Raw genomic sequence first — 21,105 nt, forward strand, 5'->3', positions numbered from 1 at the left:
CGCGCTGGCAATGCGACTAGAATTTGCTTGCCATGACAGTAATCTTTTCTAGTGTACGTAGTATTTGGTTTTCGTTGAAGCAAATTCATGCTTCCAACTACCGATTTGTTTGCTTCCATGGTGAATTAAGCTTCGATTTAATAGATTTGCATTCATGTAAAATGATTTTTTTCCTTCCAAAACATCCATGGACTATAATATCTTCTAACAAAATACAAACCACTTTGCATAAACAAGAACCATTATCATGGGTACAGAAGCTTCAAAGTAATTAGGGATATGATCCCGAGAAATACAAATAAGCTCATTGGTTGGAAAATGAAATCCCATCCATGCTTCAAAGGAATCGTTAGTTGCTTCCTACTTTTTGAAGGGCCTATGACAATGTAGCTAACAAGTCTCTGTTTCCATCACAGCCTCTGTGACACAACGAAACAACTTTACCGTCGTGTTGTAGCATGCCGATATGCTTCCATCAGCGGCTAAATTTTTTTCCCGTCTAATGCTTCAAACATGCGATGTTTACCAGCATAACCTCAACAAGACAATGACCACAACATGCTCATCGTGGGTGTCATCAATAGGGTCATAGACCATCTCCTTTGCCCCCGAGCAGAACCACAATATGTGCTCTTGGTACTGCAAACAAGCCAAGTGCATACATAAGCACACAAAAACAGCCAAAAAACCTCAAATAGCTTTAAGCAAAACATTATTCCATTTGACGAAATATTAATATTGATCAGAAGCATAGAAGCAAGGTATGCTAAGTGGATGACTGTGGGATAAATGGTGGATGGACGAAGCAAATAATTTGGCAAGTTTGAAGCAATAATGAAGTACGATGGAAGCATTGAATTGCATACACTAGAAAATGTTTTGACAATCTTGCCGTCTCAGTTTTGTCAGTTTTGTTAGGACGCATGAAAGCATAGACTTACTACATACAACAATGGGAGCATGGGCGGAGCCACCACCGGGTCGAGGAGGGTCGGTCGACCCGGCTCAGAAATTAGGGAAAAATAATCGATCCTAAGGAATCTTCAACGGTGTGACGCATTTCGGACGCCTAAAAGTGGTCGTGAGCGTCCGTTTGCGTCGCCTCACGGACATATTTTGTTCGCGCGTCCTGGGTGTGCTCCCATCGAGGCGACCTATTTTTTAAGATTTGCAACATATATAGAAAGCATAGAAACCTAGTACATTCAAACTGTACAAAGTAGTTCTAGAAGCATAGACTACTTGCTGCCTGACGGGCTGGCCCCGTCGTTGCGTCGCTTCCCGTCTCGCTTCTCCGCTGCCTCCCGTGCGGCCGCTAGGGCTTGGTGCGCTGCCGCATCCTCTAGCAGGCACTGCCACAGCCTCGCGTTGGCGGCGTCGTCCTTGAGCGTTTCGAAGGACTCGACTATAGCCCTCTGCTCCGCTGCCTTCTCCTCCGGGGTAGGCGCATCAGGGTCATCGGAAGACCATGATATGTCGGAGTCGGAGTCCTCTGCAGCTACACCGGCCGCCACCCTGCGCTATTCCATCTCAGCGTCGACCGGCGCATGGGCCGCCCGCTCCTCCTCTGCTTCCTTCTCCGCTTCAGCCAGGGCCTCGACGTCCCTGACCAGGTCGAGTAGGTTGTAGGATAACGTTGCATAGAAAACAAAAAATTTCCGGGACTCCGAACAAATATTCGAACTCCATTCCATATTCAAGTACTACCATTTCAACATCCAACTTTAAGTGTGTCACCCTACGGTTCGTGAACTATGCGGACATGGTTGAGTACTCACTCCGACCAATAACCAATAGCGGGATCTGGAGATCCATAATGGCTCCCACATATTCAACGATGACTTTAGTGATCGAATGAACCATTCACATACAATACCAATTCCCTTTGTCATGCGATATTTTACTTGTCCGAGGTTTGATCTTCGGTATCACTCTATACCTTGTTCAACCTCGTCTCCTGACAAGTACTCTTTACTCGTACCGTGGTATGTGGTCTCTTATGAACCCATTCATATGCTTGCAAGACATTAGACGACATTCCACCGGGAGGGCCCAGAGTATATCTATCCGTCATCGGGATGGACAAATCCCACTGTTGATCCATATGCCTCAACTTATACTTTCCGGATACTTAATCCCACCTTTATAGCCACCCATTTACGCAGTGGTGTTTGGTGTAATCAAAGTACCTTTCCGGTATAAGTGATTTACATGATCTCATGGTCATAAGGACTAGGTAATTATGTATCGAAAGCTTATAGCAAATAACTTAATGACGAGATCTTATGCTACGCTTAATTGGGTGTGTCCATTACATCATTCATACAATGACATAACCTTGTTATTAATAACATCCAATGTTCATGATTATGAAACTAATCATCCATTAATCAACAAGCTAGTTTAAGAGGCATACTAGGGACTTCTTGTTGTCTACATATCACACATGTACTAATGTTTCGGTTAATACAATTATAGCATGATATATAAACATTTATCATAAACATAAAGATATAAATAATAACCACTTTATTATTGCCTCTAGGGCATATCTCCTTCATAGGTCGGTGCTGTCGTCGCCGTTCCGGTGGCCCGCCGCCTTTCCCCGCCGCCGCCTTCGTCTCCAGTCGCCTCCCCCTGCTCAGCGCCTCGGTTCGTCCCCATCTTCGACTCCAATCGCCTGACCTCTGCTCGGCCGGTCGGCCCTGCCCGGCTGCCCCCAGCTCGGCTCGTCCCCGGCTGCCTTCGATGGACGCCGACGAGGAGGCAACTTAATGGTATGATACTATCTTATCAAAATGTAGGTCTTTTTGGTGTTCTGGTTATTTATAGTCATTTTGTTGTTGTACTTGATGAAATATGCAAATTGAATCTGTTTAGACCTCTTTTATTGAATACATTTGCTCTTTTATTGAATACATTTGCTTTTTTCTGTCAAAAAAATTTAGAGCTTGGTTTCGACCCCCCTCAGTTCAATTCCTGGCTCCGCCACTGAATGGGAGCATATAGTTAGGAAGCACTGACGCATATATAGTTATAGATAGCGACGGAGGGAGTCCCACATGTTAAGACGAGGAACAAAAATAAAGATAAATGCATAGCATATTTAATTGGCATGACCTACTTAATATATATGCGTTAATACTATAAATAAAAGCTAATTCCCCAATATGAAGAGGTACCGCAAAACGAAGAAAATAATTCAAACGATCAATGGCATGGATCCTTTACAACAGAAACGAGAAATATAGGATGCATGATTGTTTAAATATGATTATAGGAAGCATACATCAGTACTAAGAAGCCCATGCATGAGATGTAGAAGCGTTCATGCTGTGAAGCAGTAACTTGTCGCGAACCGAACATAGATGAGACATATCGGAAGCATTGATTTTAATTGTAGAAACCTGTGATGTACAGACCAACTTCCAACATGTTAGGGGTTTTGTGGGCTCAATCATCAACTAAAAGTATGCACAAACAAGAAATCAATACTTAATTTGAAAAAAAACGCAAGCTGTAGAAGCATGTTTCCATTGCCAGAAACTTATTTGTATGAAGAAAACAAATATAAGATATATAGGAAGTCAGGAAGCATTGCTGGTGATATCAACTATGAAGCAAACATTTCATGCCATCTCAACAAAAGTCATGCTGAGTGAAAAGCAGATGAATTTGAAACATGAAATTAGCAAGCTTGAGTTGGGACATGCATCGTTGGCATATGAAGCATGGAAAATATTGGAAGAATGAGACAATGTTTAAATTGGAAACACAAATACATATGAAGCACGGATGCTATGAGTAGACATTTCGTGCTATCTCACATAAACCATTATGCTGGAAGCATATAAATTTAACCTTTTATATCTAGGTCTGGGCACAATAAAATAGACGCAAAAAGGGATGAACTAGAACATAGATTTGAGGAGAAAGCAAAGAGAAGAATCAAATCGGAAGTGCTTACTATTGTAGAACAGCGCAGGCAAAGCAGTTGAGGGAAATAGCCTTCTGATCCCGGCGAAGCAAACACTGAGGTGATGGACACATCGGCCGTCTACTGCGGCGACGACACTCCGAAGCGGGACAGCAGGAGGTGCATCTCCTGGGGTGCTGGAGGAACCACGGCAAGTTGAGGTGCAGGCAGCGCAGGGGAGATGAGCCTGGTGGTGCGCTCTGGTATGCTGGAGCAGGAGATTAATGGCGGCGAGGAGCAGGTCGATCTAGCTAGGGGAGGCAGCATGGACGATTGTAACCGGCCCGGAATAAAATCGGGATAAAGGTTGCGTGGTTAATGGGAGAAACTGTCGTGAAAAGCAAAGCCGATGTAGGGCCGTTCGTTTGAGGCAAGATGGACGGCGTCCGATTGGTCCGACGATTAGCTTCCCATCGGACGACGATATGTAGTATTTACCATAAGATAAGGAGAGGTTGCTACAGTAGTAACAACTTCCAAGACTCAAATACAAAATAAAGTTACTGTAGCAAAATAAACACATGGGTTATCTCCCAAGAAGTTCTTTCTTTATAGCCATTAAGATGGGCTCAGCAGTTTTAATGATGCACTCGCAAGAAATAGTAGTTGAAGCAAAAGAGAGCATCAAAAAGCAAATATGAAACACTTTTAAGTCTAACATGCTTCCTATGAAAAGGAATCTTGTAAATAAACAAATTCACGAAGCATAATGCAACAAGCATAGGAAGATAGAACAAGTGTAGCTTCAAAAATTTCAGCACATAGAGAGGTGTTTTAGTAACATGAAAATTTCCACAACCATATTTTCCTCTCTCATAATAACTTTCAGTAGCATCATGAGCAAACTCAACAATATAACTATCACATAAAGCATTCTTATCATGAGTCTCATGCATAGAATTATTACTCTCCACATAAGCATAATCAATTTTATTAGTTGTAGTGGGAGCAAATTCAACAAAGTAGCTATCATTATTATTATCATCATCAAATATAGGAGGCATATTGTAATCATAATCAAATTTATCCTCCATAACAGGCGGTACTAAAAGGCTACTATCATTATAATCATCATAAATAGGAGGCAAAGTATCATCAAAGTAAATTTTCTCCTCAATTCTTGGGGGACTAAAAAGATCATGCTCATCAAAGCCAGCTTCCCCAAGCTTAGAATTTTCCATAGCATTGGCAACAATAGTGTTCAAAGCATTCATATTAATAACATTCCCATTAGCATGCATATAAAGTTCCATGGGTTTTTTAATTCTCGCTTCAAACACATCATGTCCTAATTCAAGATAAAGTTCATAAAGATCTCTCATATTTTTGTTGTTTTCCATTATGCCTAACTGGTGTAAACAAGAAACAAAAAGATGCAATTGCAGGATCTAAAGGAAATAGCTTCGAGCACAAACACAATGGCGCCGTAAAAGCATCACATTACTGAACCGGAGTATGAGTGCCTTTTACCTTTCCTCCCCAAGCAACGGCGCTAAAAGTGCTTGATGTCTACGGGAGCTTCTATTCTTGTAGACAGTGTTGGGCCTCCAAGAGCAGAGGTTTGTAGAACAGCAGCAAGTTTCCCTTAAGTGGATCACCCAAGGTTTATCGAACTCAGGGAGGAAGAGGTCAAAGATATCCCTCTCATGCAACCCTGCAACCACAAAGCAAGAAGTCTCTTGTGTCCCCAACACACCTAATAGGTGCACTAGTTCGGCGAAGAGATAGTGACATACAGGTGGTATGAATAAGTATGAGCAGTAGCAACAGCGCCAGAAAAGTGCTTTGCTGTCCAGGACTGGCGTGTGGTTGATGGTGGTAATATTGCGGGCAGTAGAGATGCAGTAAAACAGTAAACAAGCAGCGATAATAGCAATATTTAGGAACAAGGCCTAGGGATCATACTTTCACTAGTGGACACTCTCAACATTGATCACATAACAGAATAAATAGATAGATGCTAGACTCTACACCCTCTTGTTGGATGATGAACACCACTAACTGTGTAGGATTACACGAACCCTCAATGCCGGAGTTAACAAGCTCCACAATATTCGATGTTCATATTTAAATAACCTTAGAGTGCATGACAGATCAACATAACCAAACCAAGTACTAACATAGCATGCACACTGTCACCTTCACGCTACGAAAGGAGGCATAGATCACATCAATACCATCATAGCAATAGTTAACTTCATAATCTACAAGAGATCACAATCATAGCCTACGCCAAGTACTTACACGATGCACACACTGTCACCATTACACCGTGCAGGAGGAATAAACTACTTTAATAACATCACTAGAGTAGCACACAGATATATTGTGATACAAAACACATTGCAATCATAAAGAGATATAAATAAGCACTTCACTATGCCATTCATAACAGTGAATAAGTATTTTGTGAAATATAGCCTAAGAGACCCACACGGTGCACACACTGGCACCTTTACACACGTGGGACAAGGAGTCTCCGGAGATCACATAAGTAAAACCCACTTGACTAGCATAATGACATCTAGATTACAAGCATCATCATATGAATCTCAATCATGTAAGGCAGCTCATGAGATTATTGTATTGAAGTACATAGGGAGAGATGAACCACATAGCTACCGGTACAGCCCCGAGCCTCGATGGAGAACTACTCCCTCCTCATGGGAGACAGCAGCATTGATGAAGATGGCGGTGGTGTCGATGGAGAAGCCTTCCGGGGGCACTTCCCCGTCTCGGCGGCGTGCCGGAACAGAGACTCCTGTCCCCCAGATCTTGGCTTCGCGATGGCGGCGGCTCTGGAAGGTTTCTCGTACCGTGGCTTTTCCGTATCGAGGTTTTAGGTCAGGGACCTTTTTATAGGCGAAGAGGCGGAGTCGGAGGGGCGACGAGGCGGTGAGAGGGTAAGGCGGCGCGGCCAGGGCCTGGGCCACGCCGGCCTACCTCCTGGGCCCACCAGGGCTCCCCTCTGGTGACTCTCGGGTGTTCTGGATGCTTCCGGGGATTCTAAGATGCTGGGCGTTGATTTCGTCCGATTCTGAGAATATTTCCTTACTAGGATTTCTGAAACCAAAAATAGCAAAAAACAGCAACTGGCCCTTCGGCATCTCGTCAATATGTTAGTTCCGGAAAACGCATAAATATGACATAAAGTATGCATAAAACATGTAGATATCATCAATAATGTGGCATGGAACATAAGAAATTATCGATACGTCGGAGACGTATCAATGGTCGCCTTCAGAGTGGCGATCCTGGCCTTGAGGCGGTTGATGGCGTAATCCTTCTTCTGGTTGGCGCAGCGGAGAGCCCTGCGCTCCCCGGCGATGACCTTGATGGTCTCCGCCTGTTGGGCCAGCTGAAGGTGGGTGTGGTTGGCATACTCGCGGGAGTTGTCCAACTCGATGCGGGTCTCATTCAACATGTAGTCGAGATGATCCACATGGTGGTGCAGTTGAGGGTGCGATGGCAGGTTCATGGGCACCCCAAGAGAGTTGTGCCTTGCATAGTGCACAAAGCGACTACTCTCGAGGTCCATGAAGTTTTGCCCGCACAGACGTGCGAGCCCCTCCTGAAGTCCGCGGGCGAGACCGTCCGCCCAGTTGTTCTCCCGGAAGGAGAACTGGATCCTCTGGCTCATTGGGAGTGTGAACCTTCCACGGAGGTCCACCATGATAACCCATTGGAGCTGACCACCGGGCTGGTCATTCACCATTCCACCAAAGATCTCCGGGGGTGGGCGTCCGAGGAATTCCGAGAGGGAGAAGAGATCCCTCTCGAAAACGATCTCTCCACCATTCCCCAACTGATAGAACTCAGTCTGGAGGAAAGGCTGCGCGGGAATGATGGGCTCCATCTGTAGAGGGATTAGATGAGTAAGTTAGAGAAGTGCAAGTGTTCCAAATTTTAATCTACTCATAAGAAAGAGCATGAATTTATAGTTGGCCAAAGACTCTTCAAGATAAGAGGGTGAATAAAGTTTTCATAACTAGTCAATTCATGGAATTTGAAACAAAGTTTTTGAACGTCCATTCTAACTATGGTCTCCTAAGGTCAAACAATGGCTCTGATACCAACTTGTCAACACCCGGATTTTTAAGTCCAGATGCCTATTATGCCGTACATCGCAATCCCAGGAATAATGTTTTTGCGAGACATAATAGTAAGTAGCATAGAGTCATCATTTATTACAACACATATTTTCTTACAACCATAGATCACAAGATCCAATATTACACAAATATATTGTTCAACAACACAAATAGTAGCGGAAGCGAAGTAGTCGTGGACTATCTATTCCACAGGCAACGCTTGACGTTAGAAGACGATCCTAGTTATCGTAGACGTCCTGCTGTCCGTCATCCTGATACTGTTGCTCTCCTTCAAAGTCTGGCATTTGAATAGCCAGGGCAAAGCCATGAGTACTTTAAAGTACTCGCAAACTAACACTAAAGTAATTACTTATTAAGTGTAGTAAGGGGGTGCTAAGCTCTAGGTTTATTTGCATAAAGCCAAGTTTTAGTTTGATAAACATTTAGTAAATCTTTATCATGTGCTAGACTAACTCAAGTGGGAACATTAGTGTCATTCCCAGAACTCATGTTGATTCACCTCAATATCACCTTTCAATTCATCATTCCTTTTTAAGATAAAAATTATGATAACGGAGACAGTATGGCCTTTCCAATCGTCCGTAACCGTGGACACGGCTATTCGAATAGGTTTAACACTCTGCAGAGGTTGTACTCTTGTGCCACAACTTTTGATTACATCCGTCGAGGATAACCCCGAATCATCGTAACTCAGTACGCGGATCATCAACCCTAACCTTTCACTTATATATGCTAGTATGAGCACCTCTCCCCATGAGCTTGGCCTCCCGGTGAAAACCGCAGTTAACCCGGGAAAGTAAAGGTAAGGTAAAAACATGGGATAGGTAATACATAAATTAAATAAGCGAAAGTAAAGGTAAGGTAAAAACATGGGATAGGTAATACATAAATTAAAGTGTGATGGTGCCTTGCTCATGTAGAGCTATGCACTTGATGTTTAGCAAGGATTAGCTTGCCTTGAGCTGGGTAGTTGTCAAAGTTCTCCTCTTCTTCCTGGGAGTAGGCTTCCTCCTCTTGATACTCCTCGTTACTAGCGTCTATATACGAATACGAGGTATAAATACTAAACCAAGCTCACATACTAAGCTAAAACACTCAGAGAGTTCACACATTAATCCTAGCATCATATTACTCATGGTATGGTGGATTAAATGGGTTGGTTCTTATTTAGGAGAAAAATAATGTCCTCTCATTATTCTTATTTCTTAAATTTGCTATATAGATCTTTAGAGAAAATAATTTCCTCTCATTAAATCTTATTAAGATTTAATCTCCTCAAATAATAATCAGGTATGGAATATAGGTTGACCAAGGTCAACATTCCATATCTATTATATGAGAGTATAATTTAAATGAAGTGCTACACTTCACATAATTTAAGACTAACAATTAAATGATTTAAAATCTCTAAGTAATAATAATCAGAGGTTCATTAGCCTAAGGTCATTCCCTCTAGTTGTATCACTTAGGATCAAAATTTAAATGAGAGAGTAGCTCTCATACTATTTATAGAATTTGAATTCCACAATTGAGTTGCACTAGAATTGACTACATAGTCATTAATTTGATCTAGTCCATGATCATTCAAACAACCTGTCTATATTATTGCATAATCAATTAGAGAACATCATTTGTGATTTATTAGAGTTGTAATCAATTCAAAATCAATTATGGTTAAAATTTAAATAAAGTTTCAATTTGCAAATGTCTCTGTCTTGTTATTTTTCTCAGATTAATTTTACTTTGAATTTGGAGGTGGGACCAGTGGCATTAGTTAGATAATTTCATGAGCTTTCCAACGGTATAAAGTTTGCTAAATTTGGATTGTTAGATTTCAAACTATTCAAAATTTACTAAAGCATCTGCAGCACATTTGAATAATTATTAAATCTATTTTTGAATTCGTGGGCTAGGCGGGAAATGCTACTGGGCCGAAACGGGTTTGAATTACACTGCGCAGCCCATCTAGCAACTGGTGCGTTTGGGCCGCCCTGACGAGTGGGGGCTGTCGTTGCCTAATCGACGGTACCCCGGAGGAGGGATCCTCACGAGGTGGAGAAGAAGTAGGGGCCATAGGGCGGAGTGCACTCGGGACGGTGGTGCGCGATTTACCCAGCTTCGGAACACCTGCACGATGACAGGGCCTACTGCTGCTTGTCTGGAATTATCTGGGCGCTTTCGCGATGTTACAATGAGTTGAGATCTTTCCTCTAGGGCTCCCGGGATCCGGCTTATAAAGGCGCACGGATCTAGGGTTTACATGGAGAGTCCTACCCGGATACAGGTTACCTAACTACGGTACAATGTCTTGCCGTGTATGCCAAGGATCCGCCCTTCCATCTATGTCGTACCGGATCCGGGTCCCTTAATGGGCCTCCGTGGATCCGGGTTCCTCCTCAATGTCGGTTAGATCCGGCTCCCTGCTCCTGGGCTGGACATCTTCCGTCAGGAACAACAGCAACTGGGCCGCCCGATGGGCCACATGCCTCACCACCATCTGTGGGCCATGATACGTCTCCGACGTATCGATAATTTCTTATGTTCCATGCCACATTATTGATGTTATCTACATGTTTTATGCACACTTTATGTCATATTCGTGCATTTTCTGGAACTAACCTATTAACAAGATGCCGAAGTGCCAGTTCCTGTTTTCTGCTGTTTTTGGTTTCAGAAATCCTAGTAACGAAATATTCTCGGAATTGGACGAAATCAACGCCCAGGTTCCTATTTTGCCCGGAAGCATCCAGAACACACGAGAACCGCCAGAGAGGGGGACACAGGGCCACCAGACCCTAGGCCGGCGCGGCCAAGGGGGGGGCCGCGCCCCCCTATAGTGTGGGCCCCCCAGAAGTCCACCGACCTTGCCCTTCCGCCTATTTAAAGCCTCCGTCGCGAAAACCCTGATACGTTCGACGAAACCCACAGAAACCTTCCAGAGCCGCCGCCATCGCGAAGCCAAGATCTGGGGGACAGAGTCTCCGTTCGGCACGCCGCCGGGACGGGGAAGTGCCCCCGGAAGGCTCCTCCATCGACACCACCGCCATCTCCATCAACGCTGCTGTCTCCCATGAGGAGGGAGTAGTTCTCCATCGAGGCTCGGGGCTGTACCGGTAGCTATGTGGTTAATCTCTCTCCTATGTACTTCAATACAATGATCTCATGAGCTGCCTTACATGATTGAGATTCATATGAGTTTTGTATCACAATTCTTCTATGTGCTACTCTAGTGATGTTATTAAAGTATTCTATTCCTCCTGCATGGTGTAAAGTGGACAGGGTGTGCATCATGTAGTACTTGGCGTAGTTTATGATCGTGATCTCTTGTAGATTGTGAAGTTAACTATTACTATGATGGTATTGATGTGATCTATTTGGTTATGTTGATCTATCTTGCACTCTAAGGTTATTTAAATATGAACATTGAATTGTGGAGCTTGTTAACTCCGGCATTGAGGGTTCGTGTAATCCTACGCAATGGTGTTCATCATCCAACAAGAGAGTGTAGAGTATGCATTTATCTATTCTGTTATGTGATCAATGTTGAGAGTGTCCACTAGTGAAAGTATGATCCCTAGGCCTTGTTCCTAAATACTGCTATCGCTGCTTGTTTACTGTTTTACTGCGTTACTACTGCTGCGTTACTACTGCTTGTTTATCGTCCGGGCAAAGCACTTTTCTGGTGCCGTTGCTACTTATTCATACCACCTGTATTTCACTATCTCTTCGCCGAACTAGTGCACCTATTAGGTGTGTTGGGGACACAAGAGACTTCTTGCTTTGTGGTTGCAGGGTTGCATGAGAGGGATATCTTTGACCTCTTCCTCCCTGAGTTCGATAAACCTTGGGTGATCCACTTAAGGGAAAACTTGCTGCTATTCTACAAACCTCTGCTCTTGGAGGCCCAACACTGTCTACAGGAAAAGGAGGGGGGCGTAGACATCAAGCTATTTTTCTGGCGCCGTTGCCGGGGAGGAAAGGTAAAAGGTACTCACACTCCGGATCTCGGCTACTAAGCTATTTTCCGGCGCCGTTGTAAGTACTCGAAGCTATTTCCTTTAGATCCTGCAATTGCATCTTTTTGTTTCTTGTTTACACTAGTTTGGCATAATGGACAAGAATGAGCTTCTTATGCTATTTCCTGATTTAAAACATGGATTGTTTGATGCGAAAATTAAAAAACCTATGGAATCTTATTTGCATGCTGGTAGTAATATTAGTATGAACGCTTTGAACACCATTGTTGATAATGATATAGAAAGTTCTAAGCTTGGGGAAGCTGGTTTTCATGATCTTTTTAGTCCCCCAAGCATTGAGGAGAAAATTTTCTTTGATGATACTTTGCCTCCTATATTTGATGATGAGAATAATAATGATAGCTACTTTGTTGAATTTGCTCCCACTACAACTACTAAAATTGACTATGCTTATGTTGGGAGTAGTAATAATTTTATGCATGAGACTCATGATAAGAATGCTTTATGTGATAGTTATATTGTTGAGTTTGCTCATGTTGCTACTGAAAGTTATTATGAGAGAGGAAAATATGGTTGTAGAAATTTTCATGTTACTAAAACACCTCTCTATATGCTGAAATTTTTGAAGCTACACTTGTTTTATCTTCCTATGCTTGTTACTTTGTTCTTCATGAATTCATTTGTGTACAAGATTCCTCTTCATAGGAAGCATGTTAGACTTAAATTTGTTTGGAATTTGCCTCTTGATGCTCTCTTTTGCTTCAAATACTATTTCTTGCGAGTGCATCATTAAAACTGCTGAGCCCATCTTAATGGCTAAAAAGAAAGAACTTCTTGGGAGATAACCCATGTGTTATTTTGCTACAGTATTTTGTTTTATATTTGTGTCTTGGAAGTTATTTACTACTGTAGCAACCTCTCCTTATCTTAGTTTTGTGTTTTGTTGTGCCAAGTAAAGCCTCTAATCGAAGGTTGATACTAGATTTGGATTTCTGCGCAGAAACAGATTTCTATCTGTCACGAATCTGGGCTGTTTTCTCTGTAGAAAAATCAGAAAAATATGCCAATTTACGTGCGTGTTCCTCAGATATGTACGCAACTTTCATTAGTTTTGAGTTTTCTGATCTGAGCAACGGAAGTATTTATTAAAAATTCGTCTTTACGGACTGTTCTGTTTTGACAGATTCTGCCTTTTATTTCGCATTGCTTCTTTCGCTGTGTTGGGTGGATTTCTTTGTTCCATTACCTTCCAGTAGCTTTGAGCAATGTCCAGAAGTGTTAAGAATGATTGTGTCACCTCTGAACATGTGAGTTTTTGATTATGTACTAACCCCTCTAATGAAGTTTATGAGAAGTTTGGTGTGGAGGAAGTTTTGAAGGGTCAAGAGAGGAGGATGATATACTATGATCAAGAAGAGTGAAAAGTCTAAGCTTGGGGATGCCCCGGTGGTTCACCCCTGCATATTCTAAGAAGACTCAAGCGTCTAAGCTTGGGGATGCCCAAGGCATCCCCTTCTTCATCGACAACATTATCAGGTTCCTCCCCTGAAACTATATTTTTATTCCATCACATCTTATGTGCTTTTCTTGGAGCGTCGATTTGTTTTTGTTTTTTGTTTTGTTTGAATAAAATGGATCCTAGCATTCATTGTATGGGAGAGAGACACGCTCCGCTGTAGCATATGGACAAGTATGTCCTAGGGCTCTACTCATAGTATTCATGGCGAAGTTTCTTCTTCGTTAAATTGTTATATGGTTGGAATTGGAAAATGATACATGTAGTAAATTGCTATAATGTCTTGGATAATGTGATACTTGGCAATTGTTGTGCTCATGTTTAAGCTCTTGCATCATATGCTTTGCACCTATTAATGAAGAAATACATAGAGCATGCTTAAATTTGGTTTGCATATTTGGTCTCTCTAAGGTCTAGATAATTTCTAGTATTGAGTTTGAACAACAAGGAAGACGGTGTAGAGTCTTATAATGTTTACAATATGTCTTTTATGTGAGTTTTGCTGCGCCGGTTCATCCTTGTGTTTGTTTCAAATAAGCCTTGCTAGCCTAAACCTTGTATCGAGAGGGAATACCTCTCATGCATCCAAAATACTTGAGCCAACCACTATGCCATTTGTGTCCACCATACCTACCTACTACATGGTATTTTCCGCCATTCCAAAGTAAATTGCTTGAGTGCTACCTTTAAAATTCCATCATTCACCTTTGCAATATATAGCTCATGGGACAAATAGCTTAAAAACTATTGTGGTATTGAATATGTACTTATGCACTTTATCTCTTATTAAGTTGCTTGTTGTGCGATAACCATGTTCACTGGGGACGCCATCAACTACTCTTTGTTGAATTTCATGTGAGTTGCTATGCATGTTCGTCTTGTCTGAAGTAAGAGAGATCTACCACCTTATGGTTAAGCATGCATATTGTTAGAGAAGAACATTGGGCCGCTAACTAAAGCCATGATCCATGGTGGAAGTTTCAGTTTTGGACATATATCCTCAATCTCATATGAGAAAATTATTAATTGTTGTTACATGCTTATGCATAAAAGAGGAGTCCATCATCTGTTGTCTATGTTGTCCCGGTATGGATGTCTAAGTTGAGAATAATCAATAGCGAGAAATCCAATGCGAGCTTTCTCCTTAGACCTTTGTACAGGCGGCATAGAGGTACCCCTTTGTGACACTTGGTTAAAACATGTGCATTGCGATGATCCGGTAGTCCAAGCTAATTAGGACAAGGTGCGGGCACTATTAGTATACTATGCATGAGGCTTGCAACTTGTAAGATATAATTTACATGATACATATGCTTTATTACTACCGTTGACAAAATTGTTTCATGTTTTCAAAATAAAAGCTCTAGCACAAATATAGCAATCGATGCTTTTCCTCTATGGAGGACCATTCTTTTACTTTCATTGTTGAGTCAGTTCACCTATTTCTCTCCACCTCAAGAAGCAAACACTTGTGTGAACTTTGCATTGATTCCTACATACTTGCATATTGCACTTATTATATTACTCTATGTTGACAATATCCATGAGATATACATGTTACAAGTTGAAAGCAACCGCTGAAACTTCATCTTCCTTTGTGTTGCTTCAATGCCTTTACTTTGAATTATTGCTTTATGAGTTAACTCTTATGCAAGACTTATTGATGCTTGTCTTGAAGTACTATTCTTTGCTATATGATTCACTTGTTTACTCATGTCATATACATTGTTTTGATCGCTGCATTCACTACATATGCTTTACAAATAGTATGATCAAGGTTATGATGGCATGTCACTCCAGAAATTATCTTTGTTATCGCTTTACCTCGCTCGACGAGCAGAACTAAGCTTGGGGATGCTGATACGTCTCCGACGTATCGATAATTTCTTATGTTCCATGCCACATTATTGATGTTATCTACATGTTTTATGCACACTTTATGTCATATTCGTGCATTTTCTCGGAACTAACCTATTAACAAGATGTCAAGTGCCGTCTCGTTTTCTGTTGTTTTTGGTTTCAGAAATCCTAGTAACGAAATATTCTCGGAATTGGACGAAATCAACGCCCAGGTTCCTATTTTGCCCGGAAGCATCCAGAACACACGAGAACCGCTAGAGAGGGGGACACAGGGCCACCAGACCCTAGGCCGGCGCGGCCAAGGGGGGGGGGGGCCGCGCCCCCCTATAGTGTGGGCCCCCCAGAAGTCCACCGACCTTGCCCTTCCGCCTATTTAAAGCCTCCGTCGCGAAAACCCTGATACGTTCGACGAAACCCACAGAAACCTTCCAGAGCCGCCGCCATCGCGAAGCCAAGATCTGGGGGACAGGAGTCTCTGTTCCGGCACGCCGCCGGGACGGGGAAGTGCCCCCGGAAGGCTCCTCCATCAACACCACCGCCATCTCCATCAACGCTGCTGTCTCCCATGAGGAGGGAGTAGTTCTCCATCGAGGCTCGGGGCTGTACCGGTAGCTATGTGGTTAATCTCTCTCCTATGTACTTCAATACAATGATCTCATGAGCTGCCTTACATGATTGAGATTCATATGAGTTTTGTATCACAATTCATCTATGTGCTACTCTAGTGATGTTATTAAAGTATTCTATTCCTCCTGCATGGTGTAAAGTGGACAGGGTGTGCATCATGTAGTACTTGGCGTAGTTTATGATCGTGATCTCTTGTAGATTGTGAAGTTAACTATTACTATGATGGTATTGATGTGATCTATTTGGTTATGTTGATCTATCTTGCACTCTAAGGTTATTTAAATATGAACATTGAATTGTGGAGCTTGTTAACTCTGGCATTGAGGGTTCGTGTAATCCTACGCAATGGTGTTCATCATCCAACAAGAGAGTGTAGAGTATGCATTTATCTATTCTGTTATGTGATCAATGTTGAGAGTGTCCACTAGTGAAAGTATGATCCCTAGGCCTTGTTCCTAAATACTGCTATCGCTGCTTGTTTATCGTTTCTTACCGCGTTACTACTGCTGCGTTACTACTGCTTGTTTACTGTCCTGGGCAAAGCACTTTTCTGGTGCCGTTGCTACTTATTCATACCACCTGTATTTCACTATCTCTTCGCCGAACTAGTGCACCTATTAGGTGTGTTGGGGACACAAGAGACTTCTTGCTTTGTGGTTGCAGGGTTGCATGAGAGGGATATCTTTGACCTCTTCCTCCCTGAGTTCGATAAACCTTGGGTGATCCACTTAAGGGAAAACTTGCTGCTGTTCTACAAACCTCTGCTCTTGGAGGCCCAACACTGTCTACAGGAAAAGGAGGGGGGCGTAGACATCAGGCCACCCGGGCTTGCCGGATCTAGGCACTGTCGATGGTACACCCATGAAGTACACCCACAACAGTAGCCCCCAGAGTTCTCCGAGTTTCACCTGCTGTTTCCGCCTTGCTGGTCCATCATGATCTTCGGCAAATGTTGATAACGCGGAGGAACTTGAAGAACTCCAACTTCACATTTTTCTTCTTTTTCCAACTTATAGCTGGAAAATGCTCCCATCCTGCGGGACTTCATCCATCGACGTTCCAAAGAACATTTTCGGGTTACTCCCTGCTCGCGAATGAGAACCAACTTATCCTCACGCAATTACCCGAAATCTTAAAAGACTCATACGGTTTCGCCAATTCTGGCGCCATTTTCGCGCGATTTGTGCGGTAACTTATCTCTAGCCATTTTTACCGCTTAGGGTTTAGGACACGTGTCACGCATCCAACGGCGCGACGCTTGCGTTCCGACCACAGGATGCGGAGCACGAATCTCGTCCCGCCGATAAATATCCGCCGTCGACGCCTTAACCCCCATTCACCCCCCTTCTCACCTCTCTGCCAAGCGCCGCCGCGAGCTCCCTCTCCGCCGTGCCGGAATCTCACCGGAACATCGCCGGAGTTACTTCGCCGCCGCGTCGTGTTCATCCTGTTCTTAACATCAGCGAGCCACCGCGCGGAAACCTCGTCGCCGGCGACTCCGACCGCCGCAGACGCCATTACGGTGAGTCCTTGAACTTCGCTCTCGCGCCGTAGTTGGTAGGGAAGAATTTGTGGAAGATGATGTTGGATCCGACTAAAGAACATTTTTTTTTCAGATGTCTTCAACGACTCCGCCTCCAGCCTCTGAACCGATCATGGCCACCCCGATTTCCTCCGCCCCTCCACCTTTCGTTCCAGTTAAGCTGGGTCCTTCGAAGGATTCCGGCAAGGAAACTGAAGGGACTTCCGCTAACCCGGAGAAGGCCTCCGGGGAGGATCAGGCGGAGCACAAGGCGGAAGAGGCCGCCGCCAAAAAATCAAAGGCTCGCCAACGGGACGCTGAAGCCAAGGGAAAATGGTGGCCTTGCACCACCACCAAGATGGAGCTGACGAACCTCGAGACGGAGGGCTTCCTGCAACCCGGAAGCTGGAGGTCGGTTCCTAATGAACTAGCCCCAGCTCCGGAGGACAATGAGATGGTGCTGACGAAGGCACTGGTGGAGCGGGGTTTTTCGTTTCCGCCTTCGGACTTCTTCCTGGAGATCCTGAAGGTCTACGGGCTCCAACCCCACAACATCTCTCCAAACAGCGTGCTTGCGATCAGCAATCACGTTACCCTGTGTGAGGGCCATCTCCGGGTAACTCCCGAGCTTCCTCTGTTTCAATACTACTTCACCGTCAAGAAGGAGAGGATCCAGAACTCCACCGAGCTCGCAACATGCGGATCCATCACCTTCATGATCCGCCCGGGCCGCGTCTACCCCCACACTGACCGCCACGAATCCGCGCGGTACCGGGTCCCAGGCTTCTTCTACTTGAAGGACGTTTCCGACCCGGCGAGCACAAGGAGACTGCCGTCGTTCAAGAACTGCCCCGCCACCGAGCTTCCGACATGGACACACTGCCCCCACCTCTCCGAGTCGCCCCAGCTCACTCGCGCCGTCAGGCGGATCTGCAAGCTCACGGAGGAGGGGCTGTCAGGGAAGGACTTGACCCTTTCCTGGTTCACCAAGCGGATCAAGCCGCTCCAACACAGGGACCGGCTGATGTTCCAGTACTCAGGGCGCGACGACCCAATGCGCGCCACAAAGGACAACTTATCCGCCGACGCCATCGACAAGAGGATCCGGCTCCTCATCAAGGTTCCGCGTGAACTTCACGTTCACGTGTGTAACAAAGACATCCACACGAAGGGTTCCGGAACCGCGGTACGTCGTCTCGACTTTTTAGTCCATTGCTTTTCTTCGTTTTCGAACTTTTTTGTCTAAGTGTTTAACACATGCATTAGCTTGAGGCGCTCGAAGAAAGTGAACTCGGAACTCTTCTCCGGGTTCCTTCCACTGGCAACACGGATCCGGAGGCTGCTTCGGAGGCGGAAGTCCACGAGGCCCCACGCCCTCCTAAGAGGAAGAGGCCTGCTCCGTCCAGCCCCGCCGCTAAACGCGCCCGCGAAGTGCCTAGCACTGCGGCAACTCGGAAAGCGGAGGCGGAAAAGAAACGCCTCAAGCTGATTAACACCAGCAACAAGGGGCAGCCCGCCATCTAGAACTTCTTCAAGCCTTCCGGGTAAGTGTCTATTTTCGAGATCCAAGTTATAATTTCACGAGCAATTCCTTAGTTGTTTATGCTTTTTTCTTTTTACTGAAGCTCCGGAAGCTAGCCCCCCAAGGCTCCAAAGGTCTTGAAGAAGAAGGTCAAGCCGTCTCCGGCTTCAGTTCCTGTTACTCCAGAGGTGGAGATCCCACCCAAAGCTTCATCTGCTTCCAAGCCGGATCCCAAGGACATCATCGACCTTGAAGATCTTCCGGAAGATCCCGCAGATCACGGCGATTCCGCCAAGGGTGCCTCCTCGTCAGCCCCTCCTCAAGATCAACCAAGCGCTACTTTCGCGGAGCCCACCGAGGAAGAATATGAGGAGAAGGTAAAGCTTGTTCAAGCCTCCAACGCGATCCGGGTGGATCCTCGACCGACCCAGTCTCTTCAAAAGCTTTCCCTCGCCGAGCGTCATACGGAAGTTTCCGCCATGCTGAACAAGGTCTGGGGGAAGTCGGATGAGGAGATGCAAGAGCTCACCGTCCTGGAGAACGATCTGAAAGAGTTTTTCGCCAAGCACAAAGAAGTGCGGCAGGTAATACTAGCCCCCAAGCATTGGGTCAGACATCTCCGAGTAACATGTGTTAGCCGATGCTTTCTCAAAATGTACCTTAGGCGGAGATTTAAAAATTTATTCCTTCAAGAATGTGAATTCCTCGCCAGCCCCCCAGATTTTAAATATCCGGCTAACTCCTCTCTGCTTCTCAGACGACGCGGAAATTGCACGAAGATCTCCGCGTTCATGTGCTGGAGGAGATCAGGGAGATCGAAGGGCTGCGTCAGAGCGCGGAGAACAGCAAGGATGCTATCCAGCTTCTTGAGACCCGCCTCCGTGGTACGTCTTCCAAGCTTTGCGTTCGTATATTGATATCTGTTCATGATGTTTGATATGTGCAACTTTCTGCCTTCAGAAGAAACTGCCAAGCACTCCTCGTTTGATGAGCTTTCCGCCAAGGTCAAGGTGCTTGAGGCGGAGAACGAGTCCCTCAAAACCTTCATCCAAGAATCCTCTAATAAGGAGACTGAGGCGAGGAAGGAGCTCTCCGAGAAGCATGCCCGCGACCTGGCGAAGCTGAACGAAAAACTGGAGAAAAGCCAGGGCCGCGTGCTTTCCGTGATAGCCAAGAACAGAGTTCTAGAAGCGGAGGCGGAGGCCATCGACAAACTTATCTTCCGTAAGCGTTTTTCCGTGTCATTGCTCCGACTACCTCATATGCTCTCTCTCTAACGAAACTGGACCTTCTTCCACAGTGAGCCTTGGCTTCGAGTGGTCAAAAGAGTCGAACCTGAAGAGGACGGAGGCATACGATGAAGCGCGGATTTCCATTGACGCGTTATTTGAAGCCTGTCGCGGAATCGCCAAGACTCTGTCTCTGAAGAAGGCCAAAACTACAATCATCGATACGATGACCAATCTTATGGAACAAGTGCCAGACTTCATCAAGGACTGGCAAAAATCTTCCGCACGCGGAGTCGCCTCTCTGGTCTTAGCCACCTGCAAGGCTCACATCCCCTCGCTCAACTTTGCGAATGTTGCACGCGGAGCCCCCAAGGGTTCCGACATGGGTGCCATCCTTGCGGAAACCCAGGGTTATGAGCAGTTGTTTGTCAGGCGAGTGAATCACTCGTTCTGGTATAACAAATACGATCTGCCCAAGGGATTTTCCGATGCAGAGGAGGAGGAGGAGGGTGAGCCGGAGTATTATGGCGAAGGCTCCGGGTCAAGCGTCGAGCATTCCGGAGAAGGCTCTGGTGAAGACTCTGAAGCCGGATCCAGTGACAGCGACGGCGGCGACTCCGCCTACCAGGAATCTGAAGAAGAGGACTCCGAGTAGAGTTCCTGTTTAGACAATGAAACAAGTTGCATCATTTTGGCCCCAGAGTGGGTTTGTAATAAGACTTTAAATTCTTAAGTAGCTAGGAAACGAAACGACTATGCATGGG

General features: G+C 44.8%; 1 long non-coding RNA gene across 1 annotated transcript; it reads right to left on the reverse strand.

Annotated features, from left to right (window-relative positions):
• Window positions 1–318: 318 nt before the first annotated feature.
• LOC127310617 (uncharacterized) lies at window positions 319–4,222 on the reverse strand. The gene is made up of 3 exons (XR_007857395.2): window positions 3,968–4,222; window positions 3,290–3,407; window positions 319–639 (listed from the first exon to the last, which is right to left on the reverse strand). It is a non-coding gene; the product is annotated as an uncharacterized lncRNA (long non-coding RNA).
• Window positions 4,223–21,105: the final 16,883 nt, after the last annotated feature.

This window comes from Lolium perenne, chromosome 6 (assembly GCF_019359855.2).
Source record: "Lolium perenne isolate Kyuss_39 chromosome 6, Kyuss_2.0, whole genome shotgun sequence".
NCBI lineage: Eukaryota > Viridiplantae > Streptophyta > Magnoliopsida > Poales > Poaceae > Lolium > Lolium perenne.